Source organism: Salvelinus sp. IW2-2015, unplaced genomic scaffold (assembly GCF_002910315.2).
Source record: "Salvelinus sp. IW2-2015 unplaced genomic scaffold, ASM291031v2 Un_scaffold2939, whole genome shotgun sequence".
NCBI classification, from domain to species: Eukaryota; Metazoa; Chordata; class Actinopteri; order Salmoniformes; family Salmonidae; genus Salvelinus; species Salvelinus sp. IW2-2015.
Window position 1 is genome coordinate 57,495 of NW_019944234.1, and position 23,301 is coordinate 80,795.

Sequence of the window (23,301 nt, forward strand, 5' to 3'; positions counted from 1 at the left end):
TAAATTTGGACAATGACTTCAGTTTGATTGTCACTTTCCTCAAGTAAACATCAGTGGTGATGGGGGTGGGTGGGGGTGGGGGGGGGGGTGGAAAGGGGGAGGGGGTCTTAGATTCTTACCCCAGAGGATGGAACACAGGACACAACAGTTCAGTGAACTGTTTGAAGGCTCAGCTCCATGGGAATTAAATGGGGATTGATTTTCCCCAACTGGGGTTTTAGAAGTGGTAGTGTGGTGGTGTTGGTGTGGGTAGGGCCTCAGCCCAGGACTGTTGGCTGGTCATCTGGGTGCGTCCGGGGGTTAGAAGTTGAGCGTGGAGGGGGTCACAGTGGTGGGTCAGTCTTTAAGGCCCACTATGGAACAATAGACCTTTCAGAGCCTGTCTGTGAAGAGACAGACAGGCCAGGCCAGGGTGAGGAGACAGACAGGTCAGGCTAGGGGTGAGGAGACAGACAGGTCAGGCTAGGGTGAGGAGACAGACAGGCCAGGCTAGGGGTGAGGAGACAGACAGCCAGGCTAGGGTGAGGAGACAGACAGGTCAGGCTAGGGGTGAGGAGACAGACAGGCCAGGCTAGGGTAGGAGACAGACAGGTCAGGCTAGGGTGAGGAGACAGACAGGTCAGGCCAGGGGTGAGGAGACAGACAGGTCAGGCTAGGGTGAGGAGACAGACAGGTCAGGCTAGGGGTGAGGAGAAGACAGGTCAGGCTAGGGGTGAGGAGACAGACAGGTCAGGCTAGGGTGAGGAGACAGACAGGTCAGGCTAGGGGTGAGGAGCATAGACAGGTCAGGCTAGGGGTGAGGAGACAGACAGTCAGGCTAGGGGTGAGGAGACAGACAGCCAGGCTAGGGTGAGGAGACAGACAGCCAGCGGCTAGGGTGAGGAGACAGACAGGTCAGGCTAGGGTGAGGAGACAGACAGGCCAGGCTAGGGGTGAGAGACAGACAGCAGCTAGGGGATGAGACAGACAGGTCAGGCTAGGCGGTAGGAGACAGACAGGCCAGGCTAGGGTTGAGGAGACAGACAGGCAGTGAGACATCAACCACCATCACTTCCTGTCCCAATGCATTCCCTTCACTCTGCCAGGTCTGCTCAGCAGAGAGGCAAGGGACAGGGCCTCAAAGCAGATCGCCTCACAGTGGATGGACCTAGAATACAGTGCAGGCCATCCTGTCTGTTGCAAACTACACAGCAATGACACATCGCCATCTACTGGTGGTGGGCCTCTAGCCATTCTATCCACTGAATCTGAGAAGCAATGAAATAAAATCCAATGTGGATACTTTTATCCAGAGTGACTTACAATAGACTTACAGCCAGACACACACACACACACACACACACACACACACACACACACACACACACACACACACACACACACGCGACCTGTGTGACGTGAAGGACGTACAAGGACACCACATGTTTCTTTTCAACGCAGTCACATTTATTGTCCTTTTCTATGCCCAGTCACTGAGCAGTCTGATGAGCTGTCAAATCAATAACATATAAAGCAGTCAATGGAGGTCTCACGTTTACCCCAAAATAAATACAAGACTCAAATAGTGTTGCAACTGCTCCAAAATATACAAAGGCTTGGAATTAATTCATTAATCATGTAAACTTTGAAAATATTTTACAAAAAGAAAAAGATCTTTGCAACATTTTTAAAAAGGTTTACTATTTACATTTAGTTTGTACAAAAATACAAAAAGTGATGCAATCTGTTCTGCTCTAGCTGTGAGCCAGGAGCATCTTGTACCGACCGAGTCAGTTACACTGTAACGCTCATCCTTTTAAATAGTTGGTTGGTTTTTCATCTTTTTAAAGTTKGTTTTTCATCTTTTAATGTTAATGTTTAAAGTTTCTAAATCTTTATTTTTTGTGTGTGTTGGTTCTTTCCAGTCCACTTCTGACTCTCTGAAACCCTTTGGTAGAAGCCTGGCCTGTGCTATCCTGAACATGCATCCTAAATGAATCAACCATGTATAATATCTTTTAATCAATAGGGGAAATACAGTCTTTTACACAAATCATCACATATCATCATCAATATAACTTCAGGTTACAGCAAAAAAGAAAAAACTTCACAAGCTCCACTATACCAGTGCAATAGGAGAATATTTTTTTTGTTTGTTTTTAAACTTTGAAATAATGGTAAGTTCAGGGAATCATGTCTCAGAGTATAACAGTATTTTTTTTTAAATCCTAGGTTAAAATGTGTCTAGGTCAATGCAAACAAGAGAAGATTATTACCTCTGGCTCTCACTTCTGTGTTGGGGTATTACACTTCTGTGTTGGKGTTTTACACTTCAGGGTTGGGCTCTAATCCATTTCAAWTMCAGTCAATTCAGGAAGTAAACTGAAATTCCAAYTCCGATTGTCTTCAATGRTTTTCAAAGAGGAGAAATTTGGAATTGGAATTGAGAATTTGRTTAACTTTCTGAATTGACTGGTATTGAAATGGAATCGATCCCAACCCTGTTACACACATTGGATATGTCTCACGGAAAGGCAGGCAATAGTTTCTTATTTGAAAACGTTTGTCTGTGGGGCCTGGACTCAGACGAACCAATGTCTTTAGTTTGTGGGGCCTGGACTCAGACGAACCAATGTCTTTAGTTTGTGGGGCCTGGACTCAGTACGAACCAATGTCTTTTAAGTTTGTGGGGCCTGGCCTGGGGGGAAATGGCTACATTGCTACTTACTGAAAATTGAAAGACACTTGCAATGGGAACACAAAATCATCAAAATATAATCTATATTTTTTTGGCTGCATACAGATTATGTCAAACTGCTGTTACTAATCCATATGAACAATTAAAATGACTTCAGAGGATCCCAAATATCTACTCAAGGTGGAATTTTGACACCATATAGTTTAACGTTTATATTCTTAAGACTGAGTCAGAAAGGCCCCCTTTATTCCCTATGTAGTGCACTACTTTTGACCAGAGCCCTATGGGGTAGTGCACTAGGTAGGGAATAGGGTGCCATTTGGGATGCATTCTAAGAATGCACCGTCAAGTTTAGCATCAGCCAGTTCAGTTCAATCATGATATTATTATAGACTCTGAATGAAGTGTCTAAGTTCACCATCATTCCTCTTCTAGTTATTCAATATGATAATAAAATAACTCTCTGGATAAAATACCTGTGATTAAAAATAGTTTCTATACAATGCTGTTAATTATTGTCATTAATGAATGTCATCTTGTAGATCCTGTCAAGTTGTCGCACCATAATCTACATTTAAAAGAGAGACACAATGCATAGAAGAGTACCTGTCTCTTGGTTCCCCAATGTTCCCCAATGTTCCCCAGTGTCTAACCACCATTTTGTGTCATTTTGACCGCAGAAAGGTCACCAAACACTTAGATATATATATTATGGCATTCAACACCAGGCAAATGAAGGCTGTAGTTCTATAGTCCAACAGTGTAAAACGATAAGATGAAATAGAATGTTAACACAATTATACCACACACTCTTAGAAAGGTTCCAAAAGGGTTCTTCGGCTCTCTCCATAGGAGAACACTTTTTGGTTCCAGGTAGAACCTTTCTACAGAGGGTTCTACATGGAAGACAAAAAGGTTCTACCTAGAACTAAAAGGGTTCTACTTGGAAACAAAAAGGGTTCTTCAAAGGGTTCTCCTATTGGACAGCCGAAAAACCTTTAGGTTCTAGATAGCACCTTTTTATCTAAGAGTACAGGGAGGAATGTAGTGCGTTGCCCTACCTAACGACGACCCTACCTCTACCTGCTCTGCTCACTGTCCACGTAACACATACACACACACGCAGATGCGCACGCACACATACACACACAAGTGCACACGCATGCACATACCCATCACCTCCCGTCCCGTCTCAAGCTCAATTCATCTGACTCTCACAAGGATTTCCCCTGGATCTTTTTACTAATAACTAACTCCAGAACGTACTCATCCCTTACCTGGAACCTACGTAAAACAACTCCAGAACATACTCATCCTTACCTGGAACCTACGTAATAACTAACTCCAGAACGTACTCATCCCTTACCTGGAACCTACGTAATAACTAATCCAGAACGTACTCTTCATCTCACCTGGACTACGTATAACTAACTCCAGAACGTACTCATCCCTTACCTGGAACCTACGTATAACTAACCCAGAACGTACTCATCCTTACCTGACACTACGTAAAACTATATCCAGACTAATCACCCTTACCTGGAACCTACGTAAAATACTCCAGAACGTACTCATCCCTTACCTGGAACCTACGTAATAAACACTCCAGAACGTACTCATCCCTTACTCATCCCATACTCTTATAGCTTTCTTACATTTTCCAAAATTCTCTGTTTGATTGTCCAGTAATTTTTTGTTCATTTTACAGTACAAGATACCCCCCTGTCCATGAACACAAACTATACAAAACAGTTCTAAACATTTTGTACATATATTGAATTACACTCAACTTTACATATCAAAAATGAAACTGAAAATTCTATATCTTTTCTCGTGGTAGTATCTCTAACAGATATTTCCCCTCTGAAAATGATATGGTGTTTTTTTGTTTATTGCATGCGATAGGAAACTACTAATAAAACAACGAACACCACAGTGCTCTGCAGCAACGGATATTAATTCATGACAGATCATTTTTAAATTCTAATTAGTTCACAGCTTGTTCCTCCTGTAACCTCGTACACAGTGCTAGTTCAGTTAGTTTCTGCAATTCAAATTTCGCTGAGTAACAGTTGTCATTTAATCTATGTATCTCTATGTTAGATCTGTACAAACGAACAGTAATATGGTGCAGAGTATTCATAGAACACATTGACTGACTTCATTGATCTACAGTTTGTTTTTCAATGTAGAAACACAACTCTTCAAAGTTGGTCTGTTCACCAGAATGTCATTACTTAAAATGTAACCCCATTTGTTATGTTAAATTCGTTTAAAACCCTGAAAAACACTAGACAGACCGTAATATTTGAGTGAAATCTTTTTTTTTTTAAAGATTCAACTGATATTTTCACAAGGAACATTTGTTTTTCTCTTAATAAGGTGTATGATTAATGTGTTGGGCTTTGTGACGTGCCCTGGCTACTGATGTTACGGAACTACGGTAAGATTGCATCCCACCCACCCCCATAGAAACAGAATCTAGTCATTCTAGAATGTAGTTATTCTATTTCTACGTCACCACTCACTCTGCTACACATGATGGGTTTGTGTCATTAAAAAAAGTTTGTATGTCTCTTCATATAGCTATGTTCTATATCAATAACAAAATATACACAATAGGAATTTTCCATTATAAGATTAGTTTTATTTTTCTCAAGGAATATTCTTGAAGAATTCATAATGACGAAGTGCAAAGGAGAAGCTTTGAAAACCCGATTCTATTCACCCTCCCAGCTAGCTAGCCAAACATTAGAGTAAAGACCCTCGATAGCTTTTCACTTTTGTTTATAGTCAAAATATCTCCTCTGGAGTAGTCAGTGATCCCCTGCATGCTTGGCCCTCCAGCACAGAAAGGCCACACATCTGTCTCCTCATCTATCTCTCGACACCATCGGCACCAATCACTTCAACAGACCATATTTACCTTAGTTGTCCTGCCAGGAATCCCTGCACTGAGAGCGCTTCTAGGGGCAAAGGGCATTCCTATTTCTTTACATGTAGTTTATCTATGTGAGGATGGCACGTAGACCTATGTGTGTTGTTAACTCACTCTTGGTAAAACAATGCTTCGACACATGGTTGTCAATAGTGATCACGGTCCATTGTTTTGTGTTGGGGGGTAGCAATACAAAAATATAGCTATTCATTTTTGTCGACTGGGAATATTTTGTTTATGGTTGAAATAATGACCTGTCCTCTGGGTAAGTGTAAGAGAAGAAATGTCAATTTGGAAAGTCTATTATTTCACGTTAGGACACGACATACAAGTCATCCAACATCCAAGAAGATAAAAAATGACGATGGATGTTCCATTTTTTCAACACACACACAGGTTGTCTTACCGCTCCATTTTCTCTCTCTGTCCACGTTTCACTCAATAACGGATCTTGGGTTATTTAAAAAGGGAGTTCAAAGTTCAAAACAAGATATTTTTTCTTTCTTTACACTCTGAACAAAACACAAAGTTGTGTTCTTCAGTTCTGCACATAGATATCAAATCCCCAGGCAGGTAGTCCAGAGTAGTCTTCTCTCTGGTTAGCCACTCTTTGTTTAGTTGTGTATCCGTCAGTACTCAGTAGATAAGAACAGTAACACACTGAACCAGATCCAATAATATGTTCTACGTCCCAAATCATCCTATTCCTTATATGGACCCTGGTCAAAAGTAGTACACCAAATAAGGAATAGGTACTTCTTCACTGAGCATGCCATTTTCTTTACGAGGAGCGATCATCATGAGGACTCCCATCTGAGTTCTCAGTCTCCCCCTCTGATATGACCTGCATGGGTGCCGTATAGCGGCTACTTAGCGACTACTATTGGCTGCAGGGGGGATCCGGGAGCGCCCCTGTCTGGACGAAGCCGACGTGGGGGTGTTTTAGGGCTGAAGCTTTCTGAACTGGGCCTGGAAAGGTTGGGGAATGTTCCCCGGCCGCCTGCAAACGCTCCTGGAGGAGAGGCTCCTCGGTGGTACCTGACTGGCCCTCCGCACCAATGCCCAGGGGACTTCGGGCGATTCTCTGGATCTCTGGAGCAGACATGCGGTAGCTGGAATCAGTCCGGCTCCTTCTTCAGGAGAAGCAGCTTGAACTCCTCGTTGGAGGTGCGGACTTCTGGCGCTGCGGTAGATGGGTCCTGGGGTGCGCTGGGTCCCGGCCGCGGTCAGGGTGGAGAGGGCTGGGGGGGGATGATGAGAGGGGCGGAGGGGGATGGCTGGGAGGATAGCTGCAGGGGGAACGACGGCAGCCGGAGGAGGACACAGAGGCTCTTCCCACTCAGCTCTCCAGAGTCCTTACGGCCCAGGACTTTTCTCTTGGACCTAGAATAGGAGAGTGTTACACGGTTCAGGTAAACAGGACATTTTATAGCCCATTCTGCTGTGGTTCTGATGTCTGATGGGTTTCTGCTGTGGTTCTGATGTCTGATGCATTCAATGTGTTTCTCAGTTTGTTTGTAATTAGCTGCAACCTTGGAAAACAATGAAGATCTTTTGAACTGAATTGAAGATAGTGACAGATAAATGTAATGATAATATCGGTTATGACAAGTACAGCTATAACCTAGTGAGTCAAAATAATACAGTTATTTGAAGTGAATTGAAAGGACCTGTGGATCATGGCGAACAGGTCTTCAGTAGTACGGGATTTGCTGGCGACATGAAGACAACATCATCATCAGGTTTGGTTGTTTCGTCAGTCAGAGGAGAGAGGGAGTTATCACTGGGACTAGTAGACTCTGGAGGAACAGGAACAGGAGGTTATAGGGAATATCATGCCAGTGATCTGATCACATTCCTTATAGGTCATTAAAGACTCTAGAGATGAGAGGACCACAACAGAAGTGATCTGATCACATTCCTTATAGGTCATTAAAGACTCTCAGATGAGAGGACCACAACAGAAGTGATCTGATCACATTCCTTATAGGTCATTAAAGACTCTAGAGATGAGAGGACCACAACAGAATGATCTGATCACATTCCTTATAGGTCATTAAAGACTCTAGAGATGAGAGGACCACAACAGAAGTGATCTGATCACATTCCTTATAGGTCATTAAAGACTAGAGATGAGAGGAACACAACAGAAGTGATCTGATCACATTCCTTATAGATCATTAAAGACTCTCGAGAGAAGGACCACAACAGAAGTGATCTGATCAACATTCCTTATAGGTTATTAAAGAACTCTAGAGATGAGAGGACCACAACAGAAGTGATCTGATCACATTCCTTATAGGTCATTAAAGACTCTAGAGATGAGAGGACCACAACAGAATGATCTGATCACATTCCTTATAGGTCATTAAAGACTAGAGATGAGAGGAACACAACAGAAGTGATCTGATCACATTCCTTATAGATCATTAAAGACTCGAGATGAGAGGACCACAACAGAAGTGATCTGATCACATTCCTTATAGGTTATTAAAGACTCTAGAGATGAGAGGACCACAACAGAAGTGATCTGATCACATTCCTTATAGGTCATTAAAGACTCTAGAGATGAGAGGACCACAACAGAAGTGATCTGATCACATTCTTATAGGTCATTAAAGACTCTAGAGATGAGAGGACCACAACAGAAGTGATCTGATCACATTCCTTATAGTCATTAAAAGACTAGAGATGAGAGGACCACAACAGAAGTGATCTGATCACATTCCTTATAGGTCATTAAATACTCTAGAGAATGAGAGGACCACAACAGAAGTGATCTGATCACATTCCTTATAGATCATTAAAGACTCTAGAGATGAGAGGACCCCAACAGAAGTGATCTGATCACATTCCTTATAGATCATTAAAGACTCTTGAGATGAGAGGACCACAACAGAAGTGATCTGATCACATTCCTTATAGATCATTAAACCCTCTAGAGATGAGAGGACGACAACAGAAGTGATCTGATCACATTCCTTATAGGTCATTAAAGACTAGAGATGAGAGGACCACAACAGAAGGAAGAGAAAGGGGATTATACTTTTACTTGAAGTCTCTTAAATTAATACATCAATTCAAAAACAATTAATTGTTAAAAAGTCTCAAAGTAAAGTAAAGTTTTAAGTAAAGTATTAAAGCTGCAATATGTCACTTTTTGGGTGACCTGACAAAATTCACATAGAAATGTGTTTATATAGATCTGTCATTCTCATTGAAAGCAAGTCTAAGAAGCAGTATATCTGTTCTATGTGCTCTATTTCTATGCTTCCCGGTTTTGTGTATTTTACTTCTGGTTTTGTATACCAGCTTCAAACAGCTGAAAATACAATATTTTGGGTTATGGAAAAGATATTTCACAGYGCTTTTTTTCACTACACTATATTTGCCTGTTTTGACACATAAACTGAAACTGTTCGAATTTTTGCAACCRGGAAATGGCGGAGCGATTTCTGMATAATGCATAATATTTAAGTAAAGTAAAAGTAAAATCTATCAATCCAGACTGACCTTTGCTGAAGTAGTCCTCTGTGTCCGGTGTGGTGGAGTCATCTCTGCTGTTATCCTGAGAGGCACTTCTGGTAGGAACCCCTGATGATGTCATCTCATAGCGGTCCTCTCCACCCCTACCTCTTAGATCTATCACATGGCTGATTGAGTAAGGGTGTGATGCTTCCACAGTTACACCGGGCACTTTGTCAGGACTGCTGCTTGGGCCCAAGTCCCACCTCTGGACCATTTGACTGTGACAGGAGTGTGTCTGTGACTGGCTGTGATAATGCGACTGGGACTGATATGAGTGGGACTCCTCTAGCGTCTCGTACGTCGGTGGTTCCCTTGGATGATCTCTTTGATGATATTCTCGATATTCTCTAATTAGGCCTTGACTGTGACTCATAACCCTTGATATCTCTCTATCGTGCTCTTCCTCCTCCTCGTCTTCTTCATCCTCTGTYCGCTCCCCTAGCACGTGGCACTCCGGGTGTGTAGTAGGAATCACGGGTTCCGGAGTTGGCGGTGGAGCTCGGTGCGTGGGTTCCTCAGGTTCCAAAGGTTCCGCAGGCCGCGTCCGGAACGCCGTCATTGCCCAGAAGGTTCCGGGGCTGTAGCGGTCCTGCCGGTGCCTGGCCAGGCTCTCATAGGGCGGGGGGCCGTCCGGGTGCTGCATGGGGGTGGGGTGGTGCTGGGGCTGGGGTACAGAGTGGTGGTGTTGCTCCTGAGAAGGGTGGTGGGGGTCCTGGGACGGTGGCGGCGGGGGTTTCTGGGCGATGGGTCTCCTGGGTGGCAGGGGCCTGGTGTTGGTGTCAGAGTGGGGGGTCACAATGGTTACACTGGGCATCTTGGGTCTGGTGGCAGGGGCCCCTGAAGCCTCGTGGGCCCATGCTTGTGGTGGTGGTGGAGGCTCCTGGCCCTGAGCACCCTGAGCCTGGCCCCGGGCCTGGGGCTGAGAACCCTCGGTGGCCCTGTGGCCGATGGAACGTAGATGGACGGAGCGCAGCACAGTGGGGGTGATGGCCAGGGCCATGGGGTTGGCAGCAAGTGGGGCCTCTGGRGTCAGAGTGGATCCATAGATAAACCCAGAGGGGGCTGCACTAACGTTAGCACTAGCGTTAGCATTAGCACTAGCAGTAGCGTTAGCACTAGCTTTAGCACTAGCATTAGYGTTAGAGGCTGCAGTGTTACCCGCGGTGGCCCGGGCCTCTGCTGCTGCTGCTGCCCTCTGCTTGTTCTGGTGCAGCGTGTGCATGTGGGTCCGGTGGGCCAGAGTGGGTAACGGCCGGCTGCTGTGGGCGCTGTGAAGAGAACTTAAGTCCAGCTGGGTGGGTGGAGCCGGGAAGTCATAGTCCTTCCTGGATGACGAGGAAGAGGAAGAGGAACAGGAAGAGGAGGATCCAGAGGCCGAGCTAGAGAACTGGGTCTGGGCCTGGTGCTGCAGCGAGGATAGAGAAGACTTCCTCTCGGGGACTTTGGGTTTCCGTTTCCCGCTGGTCGGAGAGAGCGGGCCGGGGAAGAACGCTAATGGGAATGAAGACGTGGGCGTCTCGGATTGGCTAGAGTATCCGCTGGAGGGCGAGGCGAGGCCAGCCAGCTTCTCAGGAGAGCCCAGCTTGAAGTCTCCATCCCCGGTGGGAAGAGGAGGGGAGGTGGGCCTGGAGGAGCTGGAACCAGAGCCGGAGGAATGCATCAACGCCTGGGTCTCTCCCCCGGGAGAGGAGGAGCTGTCCAGCGGCGACTTGATGCATTCGATAACAGTAGTACCCGTAGCAGTGCTGGAGGTGGACAAGGAGCCGTTGGGGTCCAGGTTATTTTTGGATTTCAAGTCGTTGAGGAACCAGAGGTCTGCATAGTCAGACTGAACGGCGCCCTCGTCCTTGAAGGAGTGAGTGTCCGTGGACCCGAACGAGGTGGGCTCCGTCATCTCCACAGTCCTGGGGCTCCTGGGGCTCCCCATCCCCCAGGCACCTCCACCACCACCACCCACCGCCTCAGCCTCCAACCCAGGATTCTCCACCTCCCCTGGGCTGGCCATGTCCAGCTGCAGCCTCATCTCTCTGTCCCTGGAAGACATGGGCAGGTTCAGGGTCTGGGTCTGCCCACTACTATGAATCTTTGGTTGGTCCTGGTCGCCCTGCTCATCGCCCTGCTCATCGCCCTGCTCATCGCCCTGCTCATCGCCCTGCTCAGGGGGGACGTTCTCTGGAGCACCAGCGCCACACTTCTCCTTCAGCGATGAGCTCCGTTTTGGTGGGGGTGGCTTGACCTTTGGTTTCTTCAGCGGACGACACGGCCTCCCTAGCGTCAGGGTGGCTCCCCTGTAGTCAGAGGACTGAGGAGGATACCCAGCCATGCCCTCTCCCTCACCAGGCGTAGCGCCCACAGTATTACCCTGGCCACAGTCAGCRCCAGAGCCCACTGCTGCATAGTTGTACATGTAGCTCCTGTAACTCTGGCCCTGTATGGGGTCAAAGTGCATGGAGGATGAGTAGAAGCCCTGGGAGTCTGCTGCAGCAGTAGGGGGAGCTCGCTCTGAGAAGCTGTCGTAGGTGCTGATGCTGGTGAAGTCTATCCTGGTCTGGTCCCCCCTGGAGGAACGCCTGGGGCTGAAGTCCTGACTACACAGCTGGTCCTGATCAGCCTAGAACAGGATAACATAACATTATATAAGATAAGATGAGACAAGATAAGATAAGAGAAAAGATTAGAAGAGAGGAGAGGAGAGAGGAGAGAGGAGGAGAGGAAGAGGAGGGAGGAGAGGAAAGGAGAGGAGAGGAGAGGAAAAGAGAGAGGAGAGGGAAGGAGAGGAGAGGAGAGGAGAGGAGAGGAGAGGAGAGGAGAGGAGAGGAGAAGAGGAAGAGAGGAGAGGAGAGGAGAGGGAGGAGGAGAGGAGGAGGAGAGAATAATCTATATTGCTAAATAGCAGTGGTACCTGGTCTTGAGGTAGGTCCACTCTCCCTCGCTGGCAGTGCTGACCCCTGCATCATCCAGCTGGTCAGGGCTGAGGAGGTGAAGGAGCTGGACCTATGACCCTGGCCCTGTATAATAATGATAATAATTCATAATAATAATAAATCTGATTTATATAGCTATTTTCCAGTAGCTCAAAGTGCTTTACAGTTTAGTTAAGTAAATGTAGCTTTATTTTATTTACAGCTAAATATTAACTTCCTGTACAAAAGTCCCAACAAACAACACCATCTCCAAGTCAATAAATAAAGTATTAAGACAGGAAGTCAAAGGTAAGTAGGATCGTCAGAGGGAAACTCACCTGCGGCTGATCCGAATGGTACGGGTCGATGATAAAGCCGGTGAGGTCATCGATGGCGTGTGGCGCGGCTTGAGCGACAGCTCCGAGTCACAGTGGGAGAGACCGGTCAGAGGGGGGGAGGCGGGGGAGTGTCTCAGAGGTCTGGGAGGGGCAGTGGAACTGCTGCCACTCCAGTTCCCACTGGACGACTGGTGGTCCTCCTTATGGTAATAATACATGTTATTTGTAGAGCGCTTTTCATCACATGCAGAAAGCAGAAAGCTCTGCACATCATATAAGTAATGTCAGTCTTGTCCAAGCCAGGATGGCCCATTGGGCAGGAGCCTATCTCCTGTTTCTGTAGCGTGAGGCAGCTTGATGTACAATACACCCCCTGGACAGGACACTAGTCTATCTCTGTTTCTGTAGCGTGAGGCAGCTTGAGTGACAATACACCCCCTGGACAGGACACTAGTCTATCTCCTGTTTCTGTAGCGTGAGGCAGCTTGATGTACAATACACCCCCTGGACAGGACACTAGTCTATCTCCTGTTTCTGTAGCGTGAGGCAGCTTGATGTACAATACACCCCCCGGACAGGACACTAGTCTATCTCCTGTTTCTGTAGCGTGAGGCAGCTTGATGTACAATACACCCCCTGGACAGGACACTAGCCTATCTCCTGTTTCTGTAGCGTGAGGCACTTGATGTACAATACACCCCCTGGACAGGACACTAGTCTATCTCCTGTTTCTGTAGCGTGAGGCAGCTTGATGTACAATACACCCCCTGGACAGGACACTAGTCTATCTCCTGTTTCTGAGCGTGAGGCAGCTTGATGTACAATACACCCCCTGGACAGGACACTAGTCTATCTCCTGTTTCTGTAGCGTGAGGCAGCTTGATGTACAATACACCCCCTGGACAGGACACTAGTCTATCTCCTGTTTCTGTAGCGTGAGGCAGTTGATGTACAATACACCCCCTGGACAGGACACTAGTCTATCTCCTGTTCTGTAGCGTGAGGCAGCTTGATGTGCAACATCCCTGGACAGGACACTAGTCTATCTCCTGTTTCTGTAGCGTGAGGCAGCTTGATGTACAGTACACCCCCTGGACAGGACACTAGTCTGTCGCAGGGCCTGCTCATCAAAAAAAAACTGACAAAAACAAACAAAATGACTTCCAAAAGGCTACAAGCAAAAGAGACAGAAGACAAGATACACAGATAAGTGAAGATGGTAACGAAGACGTACCTTGTGGTCTATCTGTCCTCTCAGCACCCCCGTAGTAGAGACAGAGTGGATGGGGCTGCTGAAGGTGTCTGAGCTGGAGGAGATCTCACAGCTCCCCATGTCGACCTGACGGGGAGGGGAGCGACCCCTCTCCATCCACATGTGTTCTGGACTCCCCCCGTCTCCTTGCTGTATCCTCTTCAGACTCCCCAGCTGCAGCTCTGGCATGGCCTGGTCATCCGTACTCTCCTCCTCGTCCTTTAACATCCTTGGCCCGTTCCCGGGAGGAAGTCCTCCGTCTCGTACGGAGAGAGCTCCTCATCTTCATCATCGTCGTCGTCGTCATCATCCTCATCTTCATCACTGTCGTCCTGGTCCTCGTCGCGTATGCGGCCGCCCTCGCGGGGGAGGCTGCGGGAGCGGAGGCGGACGGAGGCGTACATGGCGGGGTGTCAGGGTGGTCGGGGAGCAGGAGATGTTCCCGGTGGAGTGGGAGAGGGAGGTGGGGATGCCCCCCTGGCCGCGCGCTGGGCACGTATACGTCTCCTGGACGGGGCACCACCGCCACCCATCAGGCAGTCGTCCGTCTGGCAGCCGGAGTCCTTGGTGTGTTCCCCCTCGGAGGGACAGCTCCTCCTGACAGAGGGACAGGTGAGGGTTGGTGTGGACCATCACGGTCCTTTCCCTCGCCACTGGAGACTCATCAGAGTCTGAAGGGAAACAGGGTGGGCATGATTAGTAAGTCTCAATCAAATGATCAGAAAATAAAGTCTTGTTTTCTTACAATGAAATTCAGCAGATGCAATATTGTTCAAGTCAAATCGTAGCAAATATGCATGTTTGTTTGTCACCAGAAATAGGATTGTGTTAAACCATTAAAGTAAAAAAACATAGAAGAAGAACAACAACATCACAGTCAGTTGACTGAGTGGTAATAACAGTACTTGGAGGTCAGGCACAGACAGACAAACAGTATAACAGACAGACAGCTGTACCCATGCCTGTTGAACTCGTTCGGGATACCAGTGATGGTCTTTCCTCCTCAGCTTCCTCCTCCTCTGCAGCACAGACTGGGAGTGTACCAGGGAGCAGCGCACACTAGCCTCCCTGTCGAACCCACCCCTGTGGAGAGGAACAAAGTACACGTGAGAGAGCTGCTCTGGACAGTTCATTTTTACCATTTATTGTCATCAAGAGTAATGTTCTTCCACATCTCACAAATGACATTCCACACAGTTACAAGTTACACACACTCACTAATACACTACAACAGTTCAAGATAGATGAATTGATTCAAACAACAGACTAGAGAGAGAAGAGAGAGAGAGGAGAGAGGAGGAAGAGAGAGAGAAGAGAGAGAGAGAGAGAGAGAGAGAGAGAGAGAGAGAGAGAATGACAGAGAGAGAAGAGAGAATGTACAGAGAGAGAGAGAGAGAGAGAGAGAAAGAGGGGAGAAAGAGAGAGAGAGAATGTACAGAGAGAGAGAGAGAGAAATGGGAGGAGAGAGGAGAGAGAGAAATAAAAAGGAGAGAGAGAGAGAGCGAAGAGAGAGAGCAGAGAGAGGAGAGAGAGAAGAGAGAGCGAGAGCGATTGAAAGAATATCAAACACATCCAGAGACAGACATTGGAGTTATGTTGTGTTTACCAGTGACGTTGATGGGGATGATGCATGGGACACGACTGCTGGGTCCATCTTCATCCTCTCCTGGGGGGTGGGCAGAGGCAGGGCCTTGGTCCTGCTTGTCCAGTGTGAGTGGGGGGGTTGGGGATAGCACCAGTAGACCTGTGGCCCACTGCAGGCTCAGCATCAGGGTCAGTGGTAGTGGCAGCCTGAAGCAGATGGAGATACAGTCAGTTGTGTTGTTAGGGTTAGAGTAACAAGTTATGCTATACTTCATCAACAAGGCACAAGGGGTGTGTATAGTGGCCAATATACCACGGCTAAGGGCTGCTCTTAGGCACAACCCCCGAGGAGCCTTATTGCTATTATAAACTGGTTACCAACGTAATTAGAGCAGTACAAATACATGTTTTCTCATACCCGTGGTATACGGTCTGATATACCACGGCTGTCAGTCAATCAGCATTCAGTGCTGGAACCAGCCAGGTATAATATTCCCTATATACTGTACACTACAGAACCAGAGCATCATGGCTCACTATATAGGGAATAGAGAACAAGGAGCCCTTTTCAACACATGCTTAGATGTATTGTTACAAAGGCCAACATACAAAGTACATTGTTTTCAGCAGTTACTAACTCTTATGTTTAACACTTATACACTTACAAGGCACAGACACAAAATGAGCAAAACATTTGAATTCCATTTCAGTAAATGCCAGTTGTTCTGGAGGAAAGGGAAATGAAGAACAGGAAGATATCAAGATCAACACACAGATCAACAGACAGCTCAAACGCTCAAGTGTCAAAGAATATGATTCCAGGAAAGTCCCAGAGGTCTGGATAGTGGTCAGAAGTTGAACGGAGTGGAGGGAAATGATCATGTTTTGAAGACAGTAGACAGTAGACAGGAGCTAATGAGATGAAGACAGTAGACAGGAGCTAATGAGAGGAAGACAGTAGACAGTAGACAGAGCTAATAGATGAGACAGAGACAGAAGCTAATGAGAGGAAGACAGAGACAGTAGACAGGAGCTAATGAGATGTAGACAGTAGACAGGAGCTAATGAGATGAAGACAGTAGACAGGAGCTAAGAGATGAAGACAGTAGACAGTAGACAGGAGCTAATGAGATGAAGACAGTAGACAGGAGCTAATGAGATGAAGACAGTAGACAGGAGCTAATGAGATGAAGACAGTAGACAGGAGCTTAATGAGATGAAGACAGTAGACAGGAGCTAATGAGATGTAGACAGTAGACAGGAGGTAATGAGATGAAGACAGTAGACAGGAGCTAATGAGATGAAGACAGTAGACAGTAGACAGGAGCTAATGAGATGTAGACAGGAGACAGGAGCTAATGAGATGAAGACAGTAGACAGGAGCTAATGAGATGAAGACAGTAGACAGGAGCTAATGAGAGGAAGACAGTAGACAGGAGCTTAATGAGAGGAAACAGTAGACAGGAGCTAATGAGAGGAAGACAGTAGACAGGAGCTAATGAGATGAAGACAGTAGACAGGAGCTAATGAGATGTAAACAGTAGACAGGAGCTAATGAGATGAAGACAGTAGACAGGAGCTAATGAGAGTGAAGACAGTAGACAGTAGACAGGAGCTAATGAGAGGAAGACAGTAGACAGGAGCTAATGAGATGAAAGTAGACAGTAGACAGGAGCTAATGAGATGAAGACAGTAGACAGAGCTATGAGATGAAGACAGTAGACAGGAGCTAAATGAGATGAGAGACAGTAGACAGGAGCTAATGAGATGAAGACAGTAGACAGTAGACAGGAGCTAATGAGATGAAGACAGGGAGACAGGAGCTAATGAGATGAGACAGTAGACAGTAGCAGGAGCTAATGAGAGGAAGACAGTAGACAGGAGCTAATGAGATGAAGACAGTTAGACAGGAGCTAATGAGATGAAGACAGTAGACAGTAGACAGGAGCTAATGAGATGTAGACAGGAGACAGGAGCTAATGCAGATGAAGACAGTAGACAGTAGACAGGAGCTAATGAGAGGAAGACAGTAGACAGGAGCTAATGAGATGAAGACAGTAGACAGTAGACAGGAGCTAATGAGATGAAGACAGTAGACAGGAGCTATGAGATGAAGACAGTAGACAGGAACTAATGAGATGAGACAGTAACAGGAGCTAATGAGGAGAAGACAGTAGACAGTAGACAGGAGCTAATGAGATGAAGACAGGCTAGACAGGAGCTAATGAGAGGAAGACAGTAGACAGGAGCTAATGAGATGGAAGACAGTAGACAGTAACAGGAGCTAATGAGATGAAGACAGTAGACAGGAGCTAATGAGATGAAGACAGTAGACAGGAGCTAATGAGATGTAGACAGTAGACAGGAGCTAATGAGATGAAGACAGTAGACAGGAGCTAATGAGAGGAAGACAGTAGACAGGAGCTAATGAAGATTGAAGACAGTAGACAGGAGCTAATGAGAGGAAGACAGTAGACAGGAGGTAATGAGATGTAGACAGTAGACGTAGACAGGAGCTAATGAGATGAAGACAGGAGACAGGAGCTAATGAGATGAAGACAGTAGACAGGAGCTAATGAGAGGAAGACAGTAGCAGTAGACAGGAGCTAATGAGAGAGAAAGACAGTAGACAGGAGCTAATGAGATGAAGACAGTAGAACAGGAGCTAATGAGATGAAGACAGTAGACAGGAGCTAATGAGATGAAGACAGTAGACAGGAACTAATGAGAGAGACAGTAGACAGGAGGTAATGAGGGAAGACAGTAGACAGGAGCTAATGAGATGTAGACAGTAGACAGGAGCTAATGAGATGAAGACAGTAGACAGGAGCTAATGAGATGAAGACAGTAGACAGGAGCTAATGAGATGCTAGAGGATGGAGGTTAGAACAGCAGGAAGGAGAGGTAGTAGTAGTAGTAGTTCTATTTAGAACTAGTATTACAATTAATTTAGGGCCTGTAGATTTTAAACCACGAGGCTTGGAATGCAGACAAATACCTTTCTGGTCCATGGGGTGAAGAGGCAACATTCAGTGGGGGTGGGGGAGCGGGGACGGTCATACTATAAACACAAAACGTGAAGAAAACAAAAATGATGACAACTTGATCGATGGGACAAATGAAAACCATGGATGGGACTTAGAGACATCGGTGAAATCATATTGAATGAAACATTTGACAGACAGGATGAAACATGGGGACACAAAACGTTGTGAGTAACTTCTTGTGATGCTAAGGAGATGAGTAAGTCAGGCGTCCTTCTTCCCCTATTAGACAAGGAAGTGATTTCATCATCGCATCCTACAAGAAAATGGAGTGAAAGAATTATATTTATCTGTGAATGCTGAGAGGGGACCGTTTTCAGGATCCTCAGGACAGAAAGCTGTTATAAGCTGTTATAAACTGTTATAAGCTGTAATAAGAGTGGCGTTAGCAAGACTCTAGAGGGGTCATCTTGCAATGAACGCCATCCCATTTACCTTTCTCTGTATAGTGTGACAGTGAACTTCCCTTCCAGGTCTCTCCTGCAGCGTTAAAGGAAGATACGTAGCATGATGAGGCATAACGTTAAACATTCTTATGTGCAATACAATCATACTCCCCCAGCATGCAAACTCACTGGGATGGAAAATATATGATAGAAACATGCGTTGAGATCAGGTAGCCTCGCGGTTAGAGAGACGAGCCAGCAACCGGAGAGTTGCCAGGTCAAATCCCAGGTGTGATGGGGAAAATCTGGCGGGAAGTGATCAAATCTTAAGATGCCATTGCCTGCCGTTGTGCCCTTGAGCAAGGCACTTAACCCCTACAATGACAGCTCCCAGAGTATCAGCCCCCTGCTCCTCTCCAAAACGTGTTTATGTGTCTTTCGGAGGGGTTGGGTTAAGAGTTAAGAGCGTAAGTCAAATTTCGGTTGGGACCTTGAGTGCAATTGACCGATAAAGTGATCTGAATGTAGATATATGTGTTCTGATGAGATACAAGAGCTGCCTTTTCTGTTACCTTTCTTTGTATTGTCTGGATGTCTGTCTCTCTCACGTGTCTCTCCTAGTGGTAGCCATGCAGCAGAGAGAGAGAACACAACAGGCTGAAACCTACTAAGCTCACTGCACTGCACTGGTGACATCATCAACAATGGACACATGCTACTATATCATGTTAAGAAGAAATTCAACTGTATTTTCATAGTTACAGTTACAGGACCACAATGTGAAAACACAGTGGACATCACACAGCACTTGTAGGTTGACATCACACAGCACTTGTAGGTTGATAACACACAGCACTTGTAGGTTGACATCACACACTACTTGTAGGTTGATGATAACCCCAGCACTTGTAGGTTGTACGCATTGTGGAACACACGCACTACTTGTAGGTTTGATAACACACAGGCACTTGTAGGTTGACAACACAACACTTACTTGCAGGTTGAAATCAACACACACTACTTTGTAGGTTTGATAACACACAGCACTTGTAGGTTGACAACACACACTACTTGTAGGTTGACATCACACAGCATTTGTAGGTTGTACATCACACACTACTTGTATGTTGACATCACACACCACTTGTAGGTTGATAAACACACCAGCACTTTGTAGGTGACATCAACACTCCTTGTAGGTTGACATAACACAGCACTTGTAGGTTGACATACATCACACTTGTAGGTTGACATCACACATAAACAGGCACTTATGTTGACAACACTACTTGTAGGTTGACATACACACCACTAACAGGCTCGACACTATGTGATAGTTTACCTTCCCGCAGTTGATGTTCTATCTCTCTCTCTGGTCTCGCGCTGCTGCTTGTCGACAAAACAAACAAATACAGTCAAGTTCATTTCAAGGACTTCTCCTCAGGACATTGATTAGTGCTGTATCAGTCAAGTCATTTCAGACTTTCCTCAGGACATTGATTAGCTGCTGGTATCAGTCAAGTCATTTCAGGACTTTTCCTCGGGTCATTGATTTAGCTGCTGTATCAGTCAAGTCATTGTTCAGGACTTTTCCTCAGGACATTGATTAGCTGCTGTATCAGTCAAGTCATTTCAGGACTTTTCCTCAGGACATTGATTAGCTGCTGTATCAGTCAAGTCCATTTCAGGACTTCTCCTCAGGACATTGATTAGCTGCTGTATCAGTCTCTCATTTTCAGGACTTTTCCTCAGGAATTGATTAGCTGCTGTATCAGTCAAGTCATTTCAGGACTTTTCCTCAGGACATTGATTAGCTGCTGTATAGTCAAGTCATTTCAGGACTTTCCTCAGGACATTGATTAGCTGCTGTATCAGTCAAAGTCATTTCACGGACTTTTCCTCAGGACATTGATTAGCTGCTGTATCCAGTCAAGTCATTGTCAGGACTTCTCCTGGGGGACATTGATTAGCTGCTGTATTCAGGTGTGCTTGTGTAGCGCTTGAGCAAAAGGCCTGTAAAGGACGCTGTGTATCCCTTACTGTGCGGCTGTGCCTGCCCTCTGCTCGTGCCGTCTGAGGGTGCGTGGGGAAGGGAGGGTGGGCATTGGAGGAGCCCCAGAGATGGAGATGGTCACTCTGCGCTCGCGGCTGTTCGACCGTTGACGTTGCTGTTGGTCTGTAAACCATGATGGGAAACACTGTGGTCAGATGCTGACAGGGTCTCGCTACATTAGATGACTGTATTCACTTAGCAGTCACCATGTTGTGTTACAGCTTTAAAGCCACTGGTTCCTCACTGAGATGAGATCAATCAAGAGTTTTTCAGGAACCCAGACAAGCAGCTGTTCACAGTACTAACACTAGGTGGACCACATATGAGGGATTACTGATGGACTTCACACCAACCCTGGTTCAAACTGTTGTTAGGTAGGGTGTATGGTTTATGGTGTGGGTGTTTGTGTGCTTTGGTTCCCAAGCTCTGTGTAGGGCTCAGAAGTTCTGCTTGGTATTTCTGTGTTAGGTGGTCTGTGTTAGGTGTTAGGTGGTGTATGTTAAGTGGTCTGTGTTAGGTGGTCTGTGTTAGGTGGTGTATGTTAGGTGGTGTATGCTAGGTGATGTATGTTAGGTGATGTATGTTAGGTGGTGTATGTTAGTGGTATATGCTAGGTGGTGTATGTTAGGTGGTGTATGCTAGGTGATGTATGTTAGGTGATGTATGTTAGGTGGTGTATGCTAGGTGATGTATGGTTAGGTGATGTATGTTAGGTGATGTATGTTAGGGTTGATGTATGTTAGGTGGTGTGTGTTAGGTTGGTGTGTGTTAGGTGGTGTTGTTAGGTGTTGGTTGATGTATGTTAGGTGGTGTGTGTTAGGTGGTGTATGTTAGGTGGTGTATGTTAAGTGGTGTGTGTTTAGGTGGTTGTGTGTTAGGTCTTGTGTGTTTGGTGGTGTATGTTAGGTGGTGTATGTTAGGTGGTGTATGTTAAGTGGTGTTGTTTAGGTTGGTGTGTGTTAGGTGGTTGTATGTTAAGTGGTGTGTTTAGGTCTTGTGTGTTAGGTGGTGTATGTTAGGTGGTGTATGGTAGGTTGGTGTTGTTAGGTGGTGTATGGTAGGTGGTGTATGTTAGGTGGTGTTTGTTAGGTGGTGTGTTAGGTGGTGTATGTTAGGTGGTGTATGGTAGGTGGTGTATGTTAGGTGGTGTATGGTAGGTGGTGTGTGTTAGGTGGTGTGTGGTAGTGGTGTATGTTAGGTGGTGTATGGTGGTGTTGTATGTTAGGTGGTGTATATTAGGTGGCATGTGTTAGGTGATGTATGTTAGGTGATGTATGTTAGGTGGTGTATACTTAGGTGGCGTGTGTTAGGTGGTGTATATTAGGTGGTGTATATTAGGTGGCTTGTGGTTAGTTTGTGTGTTAGGGTGGTGTATGTTAGGTGGTGTATGGTAGGTGGTGTGTGTTAGGTGGTGTGTGGTAGGTGGTGTATTTAGGTGGTGTATGGTAGGTGGTGTATGTTAGGTGGTGTATATTAGGTGGCATGTGTTAGGTGGTGTTGTGGTTAGGTGGTGTATGTTAGGTGGTGTATGTTAGGTGGTGTATGTTAGGTGGTGTATGTTAGGTGGTGTGTGTTTAGGTGGGTATGTTAGGTGGTGTATGTTAGGTGGCATGTGTTAGGTGGTGTATGTTAAGGTGGTGTATGTTAGGTGGTGGTATGTTAGGTGGTGTATGTAGGTGGTGACCTCTCACCTCTGTGCAGGGCTCGCAGGCTCTGCTTGGCACATCTGTGGAGCTCCTCTACGCATGGCGGCGGCCTGCAGGGGTGAAAACACGTTGTGGTGCTGGTGCCATGGGCCTGGTAGTGCATTGTTAGCTTACTCTTCCACATCCAGGTTAGAGACGGCTAGGGAGAGAGACAACAGGACAATACATGGGTCATATTTATATTATTGAAAATGATGTTCTTCGAAAGACAGACAGCAGGTTAGGTTCTGCTGTACTTTTTCATTCATTGGGCTGTTGGGATTGTTATTCATTGATAGGGTTTATGAATATTTTAAAAAATATATATTAATTTAACGTTTAATTAACTAGGCAAGTCAATTAAGAACAAATTATTATTTACAATGATGGCTTAAGATAGGGAGAGAGAGAACCGGAGAATAGAATCGTTATTATTCATTTGCACATAAATTATTTTTTGCTATCAACTGGGAGAGAAGACACTCAGCTATGTTTTTTAGACACAGTATGACCCAACAGTATGAGCCCAACAGTATGACCCCCAACAGTATGACCAACAGTATGACCAACAGTATGACCCAACGGTATGACCCAAACAGTAATGACCCAACAGTATGACCCCAACAGTAATGACCCAACGGTATGACCCCAACAGTATGACCCCAACAGTATGACCCAACGGTATGCCCCAACAGTATGACCCCTACAGTATGACCCTACAGTAATGACCCAACAGTATGACCCCAACAGTATGACCCCTACAGTATGACCCAACGGTATGACCCAACAGTAATGACCCCTACAGTATGACCCCAACAGTTTGACCCAATGGTAATGCACCCAACAGTATGACCCAACAGTATGACCCCTACAGTATGACCCCAACAGTATGACCCAACGGTATGACCCAACA

The 23,301-nt window shown here is 46.0% G+C and overlaps 1 pseudogene; it reads right to left on the minus strand.

The window, feature by feature from the left end:
• Positions 1–6,396: 6,396 nt before the first annotated feature.
• LOC112075017 (actin remodeling regulator NHS-like) lies at positions 6,397–22,555 on the minus strand (annotated as a pseudogene).
• Positions 22,556–23,301: the final 746 nt, after the last annotated feature.